The sequence below is a fragment of the Balaenoptera acutorostrata genome, chromosome 2 (genome assembly GCF_949987535.1).
Source record: "Balaenoptera acutorostrata chromosome 2, mBalAcu1.1, whole genome shotgun sequence".
Lineage (NCBI taxonomy): Eukaryota > Metazoa > Chordata > Mammalia > Artiodactyla > Balaenopteridae > Balaenoptera > Balaenoptera acutorostrata.
In genome coordinates, this window is record NC_080065.1 from 25,844,572 (window position 1) to 25,863,854 (window position 19,283).

Below are 19,283 nucleotides of genomic sequence, written 5' to 3' on the forward strand. Positions count from 1 at the left end.
AGGTTTCTCCACTGTAAAGTTACTCTTTTTCCTCTTTTCCATTTTGTACTCTTTGGAAGGAGGTAACCTGGTGCAGCTCACATTTATGGAAAGGGGGTTTATATTCTCTCTCCTTGAGGGCAGGATATCTACATAAATTGTTTAGAATTCTTCTGCATGAGAGATTTGTCTGTTCTCCACATATGTTTACTTATTCAATTGTTTATTTATATCAATATGAACTCATAGATATTTATTTTATCCTTTGGGTTATAATTCAATACTTCTTTATTAATATTGCTACTCAAATTTTCTAGCTTTGGCCATTGGGTGCTCTTTTAGTTGGGTCCTGCTGTACCCCTTGGATGTATTTCCATCAATTCATTTTTGTATTTGTTTTGTTTTTATCTGTTTGTTAGCACTTTGTTGCACTCTAGCACTACAAGCAATACTTGTGCCAGATACTCCAGGCTCATCATGTATATTTCCTGCCTCAGTCTTAAAAACAGCCATTTCTCCGAAGACCCATGGTTCCTTTTATTGGAGAATAGTATTAGAAACCAAGATCTTGGTGCTAAGTGTGCTTATTGCTACCAGAATGTTCTTCCTTTTAGACACTCTAAGCTGACAAAGCAAGGAAATGTGTGTGTATATTAGCCTATGTATAAACACGTATATTAAAATATTTCTACATCTGTGTCTAATTAAGCTAAAAACATGTACAAACTGATGTCTCAATTCTATTCCATTACCACAGGGATCTTTCAGTCCTCCTCCTCTTACTTATTTATGAATTTCCTTGCCAGCAGTGAGAAATCTGGCTCCCATCTATTTATTTAACTGCTCAATTTCACTACACAAGTATAGCAGTACTAGACCTGTACCCTCATGAGAAATAACTTTATCAACAAAAATACAGTGCTTATGTACTATGTTTTTGCCTTTAGTCTTACAGAATTTATCCTTTTTTAATTGAAGTATAATTCATATACAATGTTATATTTATTTCAGGTGTACAACATAGTGATTTGACATTCATATACATTATAAGATGATTACCACACATCTATTTGTTGTCTGTCACCATTTAGAGCTATTACAATATTATTGACTATATTACCTATTCTGTATATTACACTCCCATGACTTACTTACTTTATAACTGGAAGTTTGTGCCTCTTAATCCTCTTTACCTATTTCGTCCATCTGCTCAACCTCCTCCTCTCTTGGAACCACTAGTTTGTTCTTTGTATCTTTGACTCTGATTCTGTTTTGTTTTGTTTTGTTTGTTTGTATGTTTTAGATTCTACATACACATGAAATCATATAGTATTTGTCTTTCTCTGTCTGACTTATTTCCCCTAGCATAATACCCTCTAGGTCCATCCCAGTTGTCACAAATGGCAAGATTTAATTCTTTTCTATGGCTGAGCAATATTTCATTATCTATCTATCTAATCTAATCTATCTATCTAACATCTTCTTTTATCCAATCATCTATAAATGGATACAGGTAGCAATCATATCTTGGCTATTGTAAATAATGCTGCAATGAACATAAGGGGCGCATATATCTTTTGAAATTAGTATTTTCATTTTCTTCAGGTAAATACTCAGAAGTGGAATTGCTGGTTCTCATAGTAGTTCTATTTTTACTTTTTTTGAGGAACCTCCATACTGTTTTCTATAGTGGCTGTACCACTTTACAATCTCACCAACAGTGCACGAGAGTTCCCTTTTCTCTACATCCTCACCAACACTTGTTATTTGTTGTCTTTTTGATAATAGCCATACTGACAGGTGTGAGGTGATATTTCATTGTGGTCTTGATTTTCATTTCTCTGATGATTAGTGATGTTGAGCATTTTTTCATGTGCCTGTCGGCTATTTGTATGTCTTCTTTGAAGAAATGACTTCAATTCCTCTGCCCATTTTTTTAACTGGGGTTTGTTTTTTTTTGATATTAAGTTGTATGAGCTCTTTATATATTCCAGTATTAACCCCTTATTGGACATATCATTTGCAAATATCTCCTCTCATCAGTCATTTGTCTTTTTGCTTGTTGCTGGTTTTCTTTGCTGTGCAGAAGCTTTTTTGATGTAGTCCTATTTGTTTATTTTTGCTTTTGTTGCCCTTGCCTGAGGAGATAGATTCAAAAAAATATTGCTAAGACCAGTATCAAAGAGTGTACTGCCTATGCTTTCTTCTAGGAGTTTTATGGTTTCATGTCTTACATTCAAATCTTTAATCCTCTTTCAGTTTATTTTTGTATATGGTGTAAGAAAGTGGTCCAGATTCATTCTTTTGCATGTAGGTATCTAGTTTTCCTAACACAGTTTATTGAAGAGATGGTCTTTTTCTGTTGTATATTCCTGCCTCCTTTGTCATAGATTAATTGACCATATGTGTGTGGGTTTATTTCTGGGCACTCTGTTCTGTTTCACTGATCTATGTTTCTGTTTTTGTGCCGGTACCATACTGTTTTGATTACTGCATGTTTATATATAGTTTGAAACCAGGGAGCCTGATACCTCCAGTTTTGTTCTTCTTTCTCAAGATTGTTGTGTCTATTTGGGGTCTTTTGTGGTTCCGTATAAAGTTTAGAATTATTTGTTACTGTTCTGTGAAAAATACTATTGGTATTTTGATAAGGATTGCATTGAAACTGTAGATTGCCTTGGGTGGTATTGACATTTTGACAAGATTAATTATTTCAATACATAAGCATGGTATATTTTTCCATTTATTTGTGCCATTTTTGTGTCATCAATATCTTACAGTTTTCAGAGTATAGGTCTTTCACCTCCTTAGTTAAATTTACTCCTAGGTATATGATTCTTTTTGATGCAATTGTAAATGGTATTGTTTTCTTCATTTCTCTTTCTGATAGTTTGTTATTAGTGTAGAGAAATGCAATGGATTTCTGTGTATTAATAGTGTATCCTGCAACTTTATTGAATTCACTTATTTTAATTGTTTTTTGATGGTGTCTTTCTTTAGGTTTTCCTACACATAATATCAAATCATATGCAAATAGTGACAATTTTTATCAATATTTCTTTCTAAAGTTTCTTAGGTCAGCTTGTCAGCATCTTCCTCCCTCCTCCCCACTGTTTACAGGAGATTGTTTTATATATTTGTAATACATTTAGAATATTCATTGTCAGAGTCTGATTTCTATTTTGAGATCACTCAACTTCCTAAATTATATTTTTAAATTTGCATTCATTAAGGTTAACTCTATGTGCTGTAAAGTTCTACAGGTTTTGACTAATATGTAGTTTAATTTATCTGCAATTACATTATCACAGAGAATAGTTTCACCATCATAAAAATCCCCTTTGCTTCACATATTCAACCCTTCTTCTCTTCCCCTAAACCCCTGGTAGCAACTGATCTTTTTACTGTCTTTATACTTTTGCCTTTTCTAGGTGTCATATAATTGGAAAATACAGTATGTAGCCTTTTCAGACTGGCTTCTTTCACCTTTCGATATACACATATCAATATACATTTAAGTTTCATCGATATCCTTCTGTGGTTTCATAAATCAGTTCTTTTCATCACTGAAAAATATTTTATTGCATGGTTGTATCATAATTTGTTTACCCATTCATCTATTGATGGACATCTTGATTGCTTCTAGTTTTTGGTCATTATGAGTAAACTGCTGTAAAATATTCATATATTGTTTTTTGTGTGAACGTAAGTTTTAAAATCAGTTGGGTAAATGCCAAGGTGTACTACTGATGGATCTTATATTAAGACCATATACTGCTGAACTACTTTCAATTTCATTTCTTCTATTAGGTGTGTGGTAGTATCCCACTGTTGTTTTGATTTGCATTCCCTTAGTGAAAAATATGGTACATCTTTTTGTATGCTTATTTGCCATCTGTATATCTTCTTTGGTCTATATCGCTTCATATCTTTTGTCCTTTTCTGGTCTTTTAAGTTTTTCTTTGTTTTGTTTGTTTTATTATTGAGTTTTAAGTGTTGTTAGTTTGGGATACAAATCCTTTATTATATGTGGTTTACAAAAAATTTTCTCAGTCTGTGGCTATTTTTCAATCTCTTAACACTGCTTTACATTACCCACATGCTCATACATGTTGTATACTTTTTCCATTAGGGTCCTTGATGTGTTAATTGTCACTATCTTAAATTTTCTGCCTAATAATTCCAAAACAGATGTCATATATGAGACTGATTTTGATAATTTTCTTGTCTCTTTATACCTTTTATTTCTTGTCTTTTAGGATGCCTTGTAAATTTTTGTTGAAAATCAAACATGATGTATTTGGTAATAGCAACTTAGGTAAAAGACTTTTAGCATAAAGTTTTAAGTTTCTCTGGCTAAGAGTAAGTCTGTGTTTAATCTTTGTTGTAGCTGTAGGTACCTGATGCTTCAAAATTCCTCTGACCTATGCTGTTTGTCTTTCTTGTTGTCCTGGGGTTCCATAAGAATTCTTCCTTAAATAGGGTCAGTGCCTTGCAGCTCTTTCAGTTGCAATTACAGTTATTAAACTGGAGCCCTTTTGATTTGGTAATAAAGTATGGGGGACAGGAAGCATTCTGTAATCTTATGATTAATTTGTGCTTTTGGGGGATTAAATGTGATATTAAAATGTGGCTTGTGGGATCTTAGTTCCCTGACCAAGGACAGAACCTGGGCCATGGCAATGAAAGCGCCAAGTCCTAATCACGGGACTGCCAGGGAATTCCCTAAATTGTGGTATTTTAGTGGGCCTTTGCGCCTGTGCTGTGACCTTCAAAAGTATCTTACTCTGCCTTCCCATACCTTAGGTGGGACAGAAAGTTTAGAGGGAGTGGGGTTAGGTAAATTCTCCTTCACTGACTCAGATGAGGCTCTGGAAAAGTATTTTTTCCTTACTGAGTGAAACTTTTTTGTGGAGAATGACCTGGGCAGTTTCAGAATAGTTACTTTTCGAATCATCCAGCCAGAAGCATGAGAGTTTCCCTTGGGGGCTTACCTTGAGAACATGGAGGGGTTCCTGGAGGTAAGCCTGTGGACATGAGGGGATTCTTTAGAGTGTGGGCCCTAGAGTTTCTTACTCTAACACAGATTATACTCCACCTCTAGCAATTCATCCAGTTACTGTGAAAGCGTTCATGATAGTTTGTGGCTTCAGCATCTTCTGCTCCTAGCAAGTATATCCTGGCTGTGATTACCTGATTCATCTGTCTCCCCAGATCTTGGGGTTACAGTTTGCCCTGTGACCTCAGTTCTTTGATGGATCCAAGAAAAGTTATTGATTTCAGTTAGTTCATCGTTCTTCACGTCGTGAGTCCAAGAATGACAACTTTCGAACTCTATACATGCCAGACCTGAAACGGAAAGTCCAGCATATTGATTTTTAGCATTTCTGTCCAGAAGAGGCATGTCACTTTTGTCTATATATGAGTGACAAGGACTGTTAACAAGGCCCCAACTAGCTGCAAGGGGTCTGGGGAATGTGGTCCCTGGCTGAGCAAGTACATCCTAGTCATTGGTCTTTGAGGAGAAGCACAAGTCTTGGTGGACAGTCTCTCATCCATGAAGCTTGTGAAGGAAAAGGCAAAATCAACATTTAGAAAGTACTTTCTGAGCTTCAAACACTATGCTAGATATTTTATATATGTGATCTTATTTACAATCGTTAGTTACTACAAGAGAGTATTAGATCCTGTAGGAGATTGGATCAAAGAATTTAGTCAAAATCCTAAGGGTAAATATCTCAATTGATATTTTACCGTAAAATTGATAAATATTTGCAAGTGAAGCAACTGACAAAGGATTAATCTCCAAAATTTACAAGCAGCTCATGCAGCTCAATATCAAAAAAACAAACAGCCCAATCCAAAAATGGGCAGAAGACCTAAATAGACATTTCTCCAAAGAAGATATACAGATTGCCAACAAACACATGAAAGAATGCTCAACATCACTAATCATTAGAGAAATGCAAATCAAAACTACAATGAGGTATCACCTCACACCAGTCAGAATGGCCATCATCAGAAAATCTAGAAACAATAAATGCTGGAGAGTGTGTGGAGAAAAGGGAACCCTGTTGCACTGTTGGTGGGAATGTAAATTGATACAGCCACTATGGAGAACAGTATGCAGGTTCCTTAAAAAACTAAAAATAAAACTACCATACGACCCAGCAATCCCACTACTGGGCATATGCCCTGAGAAAACGATATTTCAAAAAGAGTCATGTACCACAATGTTCACTGTAGCTCTATTTACAATAGCCAGGGTATGGAAGCAATCTAAGTGTCCATCGACAGATGAATGGATAGAAAAGATGTGGCACATATATACAATGGAATATTAGCCATAAAATGAAACGAAATTGAATTATTTGTAGTGAGGTGGATGGACCTAGAGTCTGTCATACAGAGTGAAGTAAGTCAGAAAGAGAAAAACAAATACTGTATGCTAACACATATATATGGAATCTAAAAAAGAAAAAAAAAAGTAAAATAGATAGATAGTGGGAAACAGCCTCATAACACAGGGGAATCAGCCCGGTGCTTTGTGACTACCTAGAGGGGTGGGATAGGGAGGGTGGGAGGGAGACACAAGAGGGAGGGAATATGGGGATATATGTATATGTATAGCTGATTCACTTTGTTATAAAGCAGAAACTAACACACCATTGTAAAGCAATTATACTCCAATAAAGTTGTTAAAAAAATAACAAAAAACTCCAAAGGCCATGTACTATGGAAGGTGATTGATTAGGTTAGAGATTTTATTGGACTTTTAATCTAAATATGATTACATTTACAAATTCGTTTGAGAATTAATAATTTATACTTGAAAATCTTCTAATCAAAAACATTATAGTTTCCTTCATTAATGAAGTTGATTCGTATATATTTGCCATTGTCTCTGGGTAAAATATACAGTATCCTCACTCTTGCTTTTCCTAGGCAAGACCACAGTTGTCTAGACCATAGCTGTTTTTATAAGAGCTTCCAGCCTAAAGCCTTAAGCAGATCTCCTCACCAGTCCAGAGTTCCCTTTCCTTTATATTGCGTTCGTCTTTGCTATGGTGAATATTTAACTGTAGGACCTCTTTGTTTTTCATAAAAAGGAAATATATTCGGATAGTAACTGACTTCCTTACTGAATTCAATTTTAATATTTTCTTAGTTGAATCTCCTGAGTATAACAAGTAGCCAAACATATCACCTGAAAATAATAACTCTGCCTCATTTTCAATATTTATACACCTTTTATCTTATTGTACTTGTCAGGATATTATTAAGTAATACCAATATTAGCAAGTATGCTTGTCTTTTTACACATCAATCTTTGCTGGGACCATTGCAATGACCTCATAACTAGGTCCCCAGACTCCACTGTTATTCTATACAATCAACTCCTAACATAGGTGGTAGTGGCTTGTTTAAAGTCTGTGTCATGCATTAGCTGGTCAGATCAGTGATAGCTGAAAGTATGAAAGTTAATCCAACAACAATAACTGCCACCAATAAAGATTTCCATAGCATCTGAGAGTATAGCTGCACAATTTATGTTAAAATATTCCTTTTATTTATCTATTTTAAGATTTTCCTGGCCCTTTGACACATCGTGTATAACTAAAGGCATTGAGAAAATAGCAAAAACAGAGTTCTGTTAACAGCTCTATTCCATGGAGAAATTACAAGAATCTGGAAATATTATAAAATTGAGCTTCCCGTTACATGGCACTCTGGCACAGAGAGGGTTCTAGGAATAGCCATCCCAGTCTTATTCTTCTCTTACTTTCTGGTCACCTGCCACTAATTCTAGTGGACAAATTCCCTTGGAAGCCAGAGGACAAGGTCACTCATTGATGAAATCCAGACAAATTAGTTTTATGAATACTGAGTAGGTTGGAGGGAGCGAAAAAGAAGTGGAGCAGCATTGTGAAGATTCAAATGGAAATAATCCAGCACAGGAAACCTATCCATTGTTGGGCTGTGTCCAGACAAAACATTCTTTTTTCCAACACAGGGCATGTACAGAGTCATATCAACTGTTATAATGTGGCACGGTAATATCAATTCAGTCATACTACTTCAACCTTAAAATGTTAATCACCAGTGACTTTTATATAAGCTATTGGGGACAAAAGAGGAGAAAGAAATAGTTAAATAACATTAAACAGAGTTGTCTCAGCCTTTGTTTCTATATCTGGACACAAAGTCTAAATTGATAATAATAACTTCCTTTTTTCAATTTTCCTTAAATTCTGCTGGAACCTTAGCAGAGTAGAGTACCTGAAGGGGTAAATTAATCTTTCATTTCTGTGAGATCTGAAACCCTAGTGTCCTGTGTTTGTTGGAGAGTGCACTTTAACCAGGACTGTTAAACTAGTAACTGTTAAGAGGTGTCTCACTAATAATCTGGTTTTCAGATTTTGTCCCCCTTCTCTTATTATATAAGAGCAGTACAAATTCTCCTTGAAGTAAGGATCTATCACTGTGGTAATCAACTTTCTGTTTGTTGTTTGAGACTGGAAAACAGCATTAACCTCTGATTTAACAGAAAAACAAAGCAATATATGTATTGCTAATCGATGTATTCCTCCCTGTGTGTCTAAGACCTTCAAACCTACTGAACCAGATTGTGGGGGACAGAGCAAGCATTTAGTCAGTGGATTATTTGGAGTCATAATGAGAAAAGAACCACTCTCAAATTCACTCTGTGATTCATACATGTTCATTCTTACGGTGGGGCTATGACAACATATACTGGCTTTTTGTTGAGGCATATGACGAAAACTCTCCAGGTGTCTTTCAACTGAGACTGTAATAAGAACTTCAGTAGAACATTCTGCTCTTCTCTCAAGCCAGCTGCTTTGTGGTGAAGGAACACTAGAATAATTAAACCTTTAAGCTTGAGTTCACTGTCCCACTACTTTCTCCATTAAAGAAAACCTTTCGTTGGTATTCTCTAATTCCAAAAATGATGGTGGCAGAAACACTGCAGGCAAAGAAGGCAAATCTGCATCCAAAGTAATATGTCTATCTTTTGGAGGACAAATAGCTGCTCTCTCCGTGACGGAAAGGATCCAACATGATCCATCTGTTGTCTGGGCCCTATAGGAATACTGTCATATGAGGGGCTAAGTGTTGGCCAATGTTTTAGGGAAACTGGACACTCAGCAGGATCTTGGTCAACCCACGCCCACTTCCATTTCTGCCACCATGGCAAATTTGTCTATAGATCCTTGATCAAAACTGAAGTGACAAGGTTAAAAAGGCTGGAATGTGTCTACAAAGCTTTGAAATGAATTTATTTTATTTTTAACCTACTTTGGGAATTAGTAAATCTTGTAAAGGACTAGATAGTAAATATTTTAGGCTTTGTGGTCCATATGGTCTCTATTGTAACTACTCATCTCTGTGGCTCTAAGCACAAAAACAGCCACATAGAGTACATAAATGAACAAATGTGGCTGTGTGCCAATAAAATTTAATTCACACAAATAGACGGCATGGCAGATTTAGTCCACAGGCCATAGTTTGCCAGCCCCTGATCTACTTGGTTATTGAACACTTCATCTGTTTGTAAGCCAGTTAACTGGTAATGTGAAAACACCAAGAGGCCAGTTTCTGCATGTATCTCATGAGTTTGATCCAGTGGTGTGATAGAGCTGTCTTGCACAGGCTCCCATGAGCCAATTATATACACCTCTTGCTATCTCCAGGTATTGACCAAGATGGGAGTATTACGCTATGGAAATCAGAAAATCTAGTAATCAGGGCTTCTGATGACTTCCAGCTGGGAAGCTGGTTGTTAAACATGACCAGCACAGCACTGGTCTCATCCATTGCTCATGCAGTTAATTGTCTTGAAGCCTGGTTTACTATTTGCCAGTTCTATTTTATAATGTGCAGCTTCTCTACATGTCCAGTTTCATGACTGGTTAGGTCAGATAACATCCAACGTATGATGTTCTGTTAGAATTCTGCCTCTCTAGCCTTAGAAATTTTCTGATTATTTATATCAAGCAGGATCTCATTAGACCACCCATCTGTTTCATTTACACAGACTGCATTTTCAAACAGCCGTGATCAGATCCCTGCTGGTCAAAACACTGTGAGAACTGTTTTGGTTCTGTCACCTGCTATGATAATTAAGTTCCCATGTCTTTGCTGGATAAGCATAAAACCTGGCTTATACTCCAATTCCAATATTTCCATTAAGCTTAGAAATATAACATCATTGTGGCTTCATCCACCTTTGTCTCTGCCTATGGAGGACCACCACCACAGACCTTTCTAGCAAAGTTGGTGGCCGCTTCTTCAAAGAATTCCCTAGCACAGCGTAAAGGGTGTAACCTCCATCCCCTTTAGAGGTTATGTTAGGAGGTAGCTGAGTAGGAACAACATTATCATTCCATCTCAATATTTTCCACTCTCTAAACCTTTTAACTTGTTTTTCTATAAAAAAAGGCAAAGTAATTCCAGCATTCAACCTCCTGTACTCCAACCATGAATCTAGGCCTGAAATTGGCCAACTAGCAGATTATAAATGGCACTCCTAGGTGATTGATCCAACACAACCTCTGGAGGTTTGTTTTTCTGTGCCACTCTGGTCTCAGTTCCCTTGTGAGTCAGAATTGTGGTTGGAAACAGCACATTTCAATAGGTAACTGAGAATCGCTTAAGAAGGCAACTCTTTCAAATGTGTGGGGAGGGCTCTGAAAACAGCACGTAATGGTATAGTCCTCGGGGACAGCAGTAGAAAAGGACTCTGCTACCATAGATCTGAAGAGGAAGAGAGAGAGGCAGTTTCCTTAGGATGGGCTGCCCATCAAGCTGCCACCTTTAGTAGAGGATCCCAGTAAACATGTAGCGATATGACAGGGAAGGGACCAGAGGGATAAATGCCCCAACTTAACTAAACCCAGTTAATAGCCATGGTTCCAGGGAGACCACTGTCAATTACAGTCAGAGCTGTAGGCCACAGAGCTGATTCAAGAATAGGCAAGAGTGAATTTGTAAAATTCTAGATTCCAGGTCACAAGAGAATATCTAGCACAGATATAATGTAATAGGCATAAAAGTTGTTCTGAGAAAACTATAAATTAAAAGGAAGAGTTGGAGAAAGAAATAGTCTCAGAAAAGCAAAGAAAAATTTTCAAAGGTGAATGATTTTGTCAATAATAACATTAACAATAATCACAATAGTTATAACAGTTTCCATTTGTTAAATATTTAATGTTTTCCAGGAACTGGAAAAATTGCATTATTTCGTAAAATTTCTATATGCGGTATTAATTATTTTTTCTTAATGATGAGGAATATGTATCTCAGAGAAGTTGTGTAACATTCCTAAGGTTACACAGAGAGTAAGTTAAAGGCTATTGCGTGCCAAAGTCAGCCTTTTAAATACTGAATTCTCCATAATTGAGTCAAGTGCTATGAGCAGTTGAGGAAGAAAAGATTTGTTGGATTTGACAAAGTTGCTGATTAGTGATCATCGATTCCTGATGTTAAACTTATGGGCAACATATGAAGCAGCAGTTATAGATCACACATCCTCAGGAATTTGCTTTTGAACAAAAAGAAATAAGTAGTAGGATGGGAGCTAAGGGCCATCAGTGTCAGGTGAATATATATATTAAAACACACACACACACACACTCTCACACACATTGATATTTTAAACAGGACACCTCTACATATTTGAAAAGAAATGGAGTGAAACATTTTGCAAAGAAAAAATTGAAAATATTTTTGAGTGGGGTGATAGATAGGCAATGGAATCCCAAATTTTGTAGGGAGGACTAGTTTTAGTGTATAGCAGTGTGCTTTGTGGAATTCTCTTGGTAAGACAGAATGAGCATTATAATGGAATTATTTTGATTTCATTAGAAATATTTTTTATATAAAATATTGGTAGAACATGTCAAATTCATACACACAGAGACACTATATTTGAGATAAAAATATTAAGAAATTATTCTTTTATCTTCTATCTCCTTTTATCTCTAGTCAGACTTTTAGGAAATATTTTGTATTATATAATGATAGAGAAAGTTATATTTTGACACTGACTTTTTCTGCCTATGCTATTAACTTGTAAATTGTTTGCAATTTTTACCTATTTGAAGTGAAAAAAAATTAAATTTGGTGACCTAGAATATCTTTCCAAAGAGTCTACATAGCTTTCGAAAAGTAGAAGAAAGTAAAGTAGCTTTTATGACTTCGAAACACCAAGTAAATCTCAACTTTTTTTTCCTTTTGAATGAATTTATTGGTTTCCTCATTTAATCTAATTGATGAGTTCACTTCAGCCTCCTGTGAAATAGATAAGTGCAGTCAACTAAAAATGGTAGTTCTGAAACCATACGCAGTTCTCATTTACACTGATCCCTGACAGTGGTTCTTTACTTTCTACGTCAAGCTAACTAATTAAGAAAATAATAATCACTCACTGTCAGTGAATGCTTTTTATAAGTCAGGTACTGTTATAAATAACATGTAAATTGTTTCATCCTCACATCACCTCTCTGAGGAAAGTTGAAGTAAGATTACCTCCATTTTACAGAAACAGTACAAGATGGTTAAATAACATGCCCAAAATAGTCAGCTCACAAGTATTGGAGCTGCCTGGCTGTCAGTGTTCAGACCTTACACGGTAAGCACTACTCTGCCCATCTTCTAGGTTTGCCACTCCAGTCAACGGAACTAAGACCCTTAATATAAACAGCATGTTTTAGTCCCCCTGTTAATCCGCATGTTTGTACTGAATGGACTGAAGAAGAGAGAAGTGTAAGCTTTTCCTCTGTCTGATTTGGGAAGAACTTAGTCACGGTGTCTGTGACATTCCTGAATCAAGCTTCAGGGTGTTTCATGATCCTTGACGAGGAATTCAGAATACTTTATGATATAATTTGAATTAAAAGGAGAGTGAAAATAATTTAGTTGATATTTTAACTTCAGGAAAATGAGATACATGTTTTTCTTCTTAGCTGCCTTCTCCTCCCCTCCCACCTTGCCCCTGATACATCGACAAATGCATAATCTGAAGGGGAAAACACAACTATGAAAATTAAGGCCCGAATATCTAAAGCTAAATATAACTGCCTTTTCATTTACTAAAATAAAGCGAATTTTACCTGGCATTTTGACCTAGTTGTCACGCATTATTCCTATTATAAGAAAAACATGAATTTCTGAAGATTAGTTCCCTACATTTAAAGATGCCAAAAAATGCTGTGCTCTTGATTTAACCAAAATTCACTGTTATTTATGAAATATTAAAACACTGAATAGGAGAAAATAACACACTATTAAATATTTATACATGCTATTTTTTAAAATATATTTTAATCTAAATCAATATGGTTTTGATTTCACAATTTTTTTCATATTTATAATTTCTCACTTTTCCTATAATTCAATAGAAGGTAAAAGAGACAATTTTTCACTTCAGTGTTAATTTATTGTGTTCAGATGAGCAAAGCAATACATTAGTGATATGTACCAGTTTCCATGAAATGAATAAGAAGATAAGGTGTCACACATTAAAGTGCTTGAAGATAAGTAAAATATTATTTTTGAAAAAAAATCAAATATTATTATCTAAAGTTTAAAAAATATGGGAAAGACAAACCAGATGCACTGTAAATATGATTCAGAACCTCCTGAAAATAAGAAAACCATTTTTTATCAAATGGCCACATCAACATCTATCTTCTGTAGTGCAAATTTTTCTCTGTTGTCAAATACAGTTTTCACCTGTCTAGCAGTTAGTTGGTTTGGTAAAAAGTTCCTAAAGCAAAAATATGTTAGAATCTAGAATGTTATATATTAATTACATGCAGCTTTTCCAACTTTTCTCTAGGCCTGAGCAAGATTTTTTCACATTTAAAAATAAAAAGAATTAAGGACATCTGTAATGACTTCTGGTGTCTCTTGAATATTCATGGTTGGGTCATTATCTTTCCAAGGGCAGTAGAAACTGATTGATTCCTGAACTGTCTAGTGGGCATATTACTTTAGGCATCAACAACTAGGAAAGAACTCTAAATTGGATTTATGCCTAATAGTGAAAGAGTACATGAAACAATCTCTTCTTAGTGTCTCTTTTGCTATGAATTCCCCTATTTTAGTTCAGTCTGTGAGATACTAAAATCCTCATTGAGATCAACATCAGTATCTTTATTTCAAATGCTTCTTTCCTATTCTATACTATGAGATGCAGTAGAGAGTTAAATATATAGAAATTACTTATGCATGAAAATGTGAAAATAAATTTTTTGAACTGTTCTTCATCAGACTATAGAGGCTAATATACTGTAGAGCTCTACTTTACAGAAGGATATTTTGGGTTGCATTGGTGTGTTGAGGAAATCAGCTATTTTCTTTCTAAAAATATATTTCTTTCATAATGGTGTATTTAGTATTATAGATTTAAGTAAAACATTTCTTAGAGGACACATTCCACATTGTTTGAAATCATTATATAAGATTTAAAGCCAAATAAATCTCCAAGGCATAATTAGTATTGTACTATGGTTTATTTTAATAATTCTGAAAAAATATTTGAAGCTAATATAAAATAGTTTTAATTTACCTATGAATTTGTTCATTCTCAATTTATAAATTAAGTATGTTTATGACTATTTCCATTTGACTCTCTTTGCCTCACCATCCTAGACATGTGAAATACTTTGAATGCAATACTGCCAAATTTATATGGATTCAGTCCATGTATGTGTAAAATATTTCTCCACATAGGTAAAAGTTATTCATTTTCTGGACAGTTGGATCTAACAAACTGACACAAATATTAATTAATGACTATGTAAACCATCTTATACCATTAGCTTTTGACATTAAAAGTTATATATATTGTTTTAGGATTTCCAAAGGTTGATTTGAATTTTATATGATTTTTGCTTTACATAGAGCAGTATGATTCAGTTGATATTTATGTAATACCAGATTTACAATCAAACAATGAAGACATTTTATTAAATTATAATTTACATAAGAGTAATAGAAGCAAAGGCGGAGTATGATACTTAGATAAATTCTGAAATAATAAAAACATTTCAAAAAATTTTATATGATGTTCCTACTATTGTCAATTAATAATGCTGATATAAGAAATCTATTTATTTAAGAATTACAATTCATAGTAGTCTTTAATTGCCATTAATGGGAACTACCATTTGTTTAATGCTTATTATTTCCAAGACACTAAAATAAAGGTTTTATATCCAGTATTTTACAATCCTTACAAAATAGTTCTTCAAGGCATGAATTATATATTCCTTTTTATGTGAGCACAGAAGTAACCTGCCCAAGGTCACAGAGCTACTTGGTTGATTAGCCAGTACTCTGAGTCTAAATTTTACGGTATTTCCATTACACTCTGCTCTCACTGTACTAAACTTTGAAATATACATAGAAACTTTATGCCTTTATGCAATATTTATCAGAATAAAAAACCATGCTCTGTATTTTAATATATACTGTCAGCCCAAACTGAATTGTGAACTCCATGAAAGCAAGGATATTTTCATTTCATTTCCTTTATTTTTTGAAAGGCAGCATAGGAACACTAGGAAGATATTATGTAAGGAGCAGATTGTTCTGGTTCAAATTCTAACACCTAACTTATTACTGTAAGTTTGAGTAATCATCTCAGTTTCCTCATTTATAAAATGGGGACAATAATTATAACCTCATTATATTGTTATGTAAATTCAGTATTTACAATAAATGAGAGATTGGCACATCCAAGGCATTTAGCACTTTTTCTTTAGTATTTTGCCTGAGGTTAATATTTAATTACTGATAAAGATAGAATACAAAGTTTACTGTTGTATTCAAATATATATATATATTTGAATGAGTTAATGCAATGTAAACTGATATTAAGAGAACATTGATTTTTTTAAAGGCATATGGCTTAAATTTTTCTCCCCAGTATTGTCTGAACAGATGGAAAACAAAAAGTTGGTTATCATTCTCTCTGCTTGAGACTAGGGCCATAGAGTATGGAGTAAACGTCCAGACATCACAGGGTTCTCTTTCTGGGTGCTAAATTTTAAAACCCAGAAACATGAGGCCACCACCACCAGAGCTCCACTGTGACTACCACACTTGATAAGACAATATGAACTCACCAGGCCTCATACCCAGTATCTCTCGTTCACTGACCAAACCAAAATTTTCCCTCATCAAACATCTCTTCCCAACTCTTACTTCCATAATGGGTTATACTTTCTCCAACATTAGCCAAACTTCCCCTGCTCTTTCCCTGTACATCTGGGAGTTTTAAAAGATCACACACTACACTGTCTTAGTCCCTATCTCATTTCAGCAGCCACATGGCTAATACATCTAACACATTATCTGTGTTCTTTTACTGACACTTAACCACATTCCTTTTGATATTCGTGATGACTCAAAACATCTATCCTCACAGGTGCTAAATTCGATCATATATAGTAGTTCACAAAAATATCACAGCCATTCAGCCCTCTCTCATTTGGGCCACTTCATCAATCTTTAATTTCCTGGAAATGGACAGTCCATTTACCAGTCTGATTTCCATTGACAATTATGTTTTCCACTATGAAGTTAATTCTCAGCTAAATTTCAGTCAGTCTCTTTCTTGTAAGACACCACCATTTTTCCACATTTCTGGCAAAATTCCAATAATAAATCTACTCACTTTTCCCTTGCCTATGTCCAAGATGCAAAGAATTCCTAGAGAAAATCTTTCAGCCATGTCTCCAATCCCAATAAAAGCCTAAAGACTAACTAACAAAGCTTTTATCTCTCTCTGTTTACTTATCTGTCCCGTGCTCCACACAGGTTATTGCACATCTTCTCCTATCACCCTAAGCCTCCTTGCCCCGTATTTCCCTTTCAGCAACCAACTCTCCATTGTACCTCAAGACAAAAACAGACGTCATATAAAAGAAAGACAAATACACACATACATACACATTGTTACTACCAACCCACTGACTTACCAGCTAACCTGTCCATATTCAAGTTTTTTTTCCCTTGTAATATTTTCACAATAAAATAGGTGGCTTTTCTCAGTGTAATCTAAATAGCTGTTAAATGGATCATGTTCTTAGTTGCCTCTCTTTCCCTCTCTTTGTTTTTTTGGTTCAGCCTCTGCTCTCTCTAAGGACTCCTTCTAATAGTATTTTAAACATGCACAATTGAGGTCTCTTTTGTAAAACCAAGTAATGGAAAAACAATATAGTTGTCCTTTGATGCTGAGTTTGTCTCCATCCACAGCCTGTTCTCTCATTTTCCTCCCACTAAAACTTTATGAAAAATGCATGCATGGCTACTGCCTTCACTTACTTTCCCACTTACTTATTCTCAACTCAGTACCATATATACATGGGCATCTTAACCACACACCATTATGACACTGGACAATTATTTTCAAGGCCATTAAAAGTCTTTGGATATATATGGAATGATCACTGTCAGTCTTTACCCTAATTCACCTCTTAGAAGTACTCAACACGCCATCATTTAAAATAACATCATGTTCCTCGGGCTTTCCTGTAAACCTCTAATCAGTTCCAAGCAACAGCAACATATATTCAATGAGCTGGCGAAGAATAGACTGCATAGAAAGTTGCCTTGATGTCCTACATCCTGTTTATTTTTTAACGTCCTTTTCTGACTCTCTTTGTCAATGCTCAGTTCCTAGAAAATATTTTAAATGAGCTCCTAAGGGATTTTGCAAAGATCTCCTCTGACCTAGAATACACCTGTCCTCACAAGCACACTCCTGTTACATCTGTATTACTAACAATAATATTCTTTAATCTGTTAGTGTGCATGAGTTGTCCCTCCCTTCTGCTCCCACAGAACTATTTTCGATGTATACACATGTATAACGCAGAATTGTTGCTTGTCTGGTCATTCATCTACTTCCTGCGCCAGACCTTAAGCTATGTGATGGCAAATCATTCATTCACTCCTTTATTCTTGAATTCAAGAAGTGTTGATTGTGCCTAAGGTAAGCCCTTGTATTTGTTTTTATGACAGAGCAGCGAACAAATCATACTTAGGATCTAATCTCATAATTTATTAGGTGAGACATATCCTAAGACAAACAAATGTACAAATCTTTGTCCAATTTCAATTATTTTAAGTGCTATAAAAGAAAAATAAAAGACATTCTTTTTTTAGATTAAGGAATTATATGTCAATAAAGCAGTGTTCATTGTCGTAGGATATTATTTCAGAAAATTGTCCAAGTGATTTTCGCAACTCAATGTTTTAGCAAAAATAAGTGAATGTATTTCTTACCATCATTGCATTTAAATTTCTGCATTTCATCTCCCATGTGTTTATTTTTATAGACTACTGAATGGGTTATTTCCTGTTTTTCCAGAGCTGAGGCTAAACTCTAAATGGGAAAACAAAAGACTGTTAATATTGCATATTCCAAGATTAAAGAACTACTGAATGATGGAGGCCACCTATGTCCCATAGGGTTTACTAAGAGGAATATAGAATAAATAGATAAGAAAAAAATAACGTTTGGCAGATAAAATAGCAGCCCGAAGAAACATACCCAGATCACTGTTAGTGGGAAGGAAGAAACCAGGAAACCTTAGGAGAGAGAGAACATTCAATTTTTGTTTTGATAATCACTGCATATTCTTACTCATTACCAGTATCACCTATTTCTCTCAGTGATCTGCAGAAGAAAGAAAATAGGCAATTAAAATAAAATCAGATTAAATCACCAAATAGGAATTTAATACCTCTTCAATCAAATTTTTGTATATTTGTATTCTCTCCAACCCTGACATTTAACACTGAGTATGGCATGAATAGTTAAATACTGTGCTTCTCAGGAGAGAATGTGTAATGTTATTCTTACTCTGTGTCAGCTGGCCTGAAGAAATCTATATGAAGTTAATATTCATGCTTCTTTTATGTTGACATATATTCTGAAGGACTGAGAGGAGCCTGGGGTCAAAATCTACATAGTGAGCTTTATGAACTTTTCATGCAGTGTCTATTAGCATGAAGTTTTATGTTTAGTTAGCTCACATACCTGGTACCTTCTACCCTAATCAGGCAGTTTACTTAATATCTTCTGTAGTGTCCACAGTTTTTAAACTCTTTTCCTCCTGATATAAATTAGTCTCCTTTTTTTTTTTTCCAACTATGCAGAGGTTATCTTACTAGGACCAGACTGGACCCTTCCATTCATGAAGACTTTTCTAACTAATCTGATCAATATTAGTTATGATTTCTGAATTATAGTGAAATGTATTTTCTTT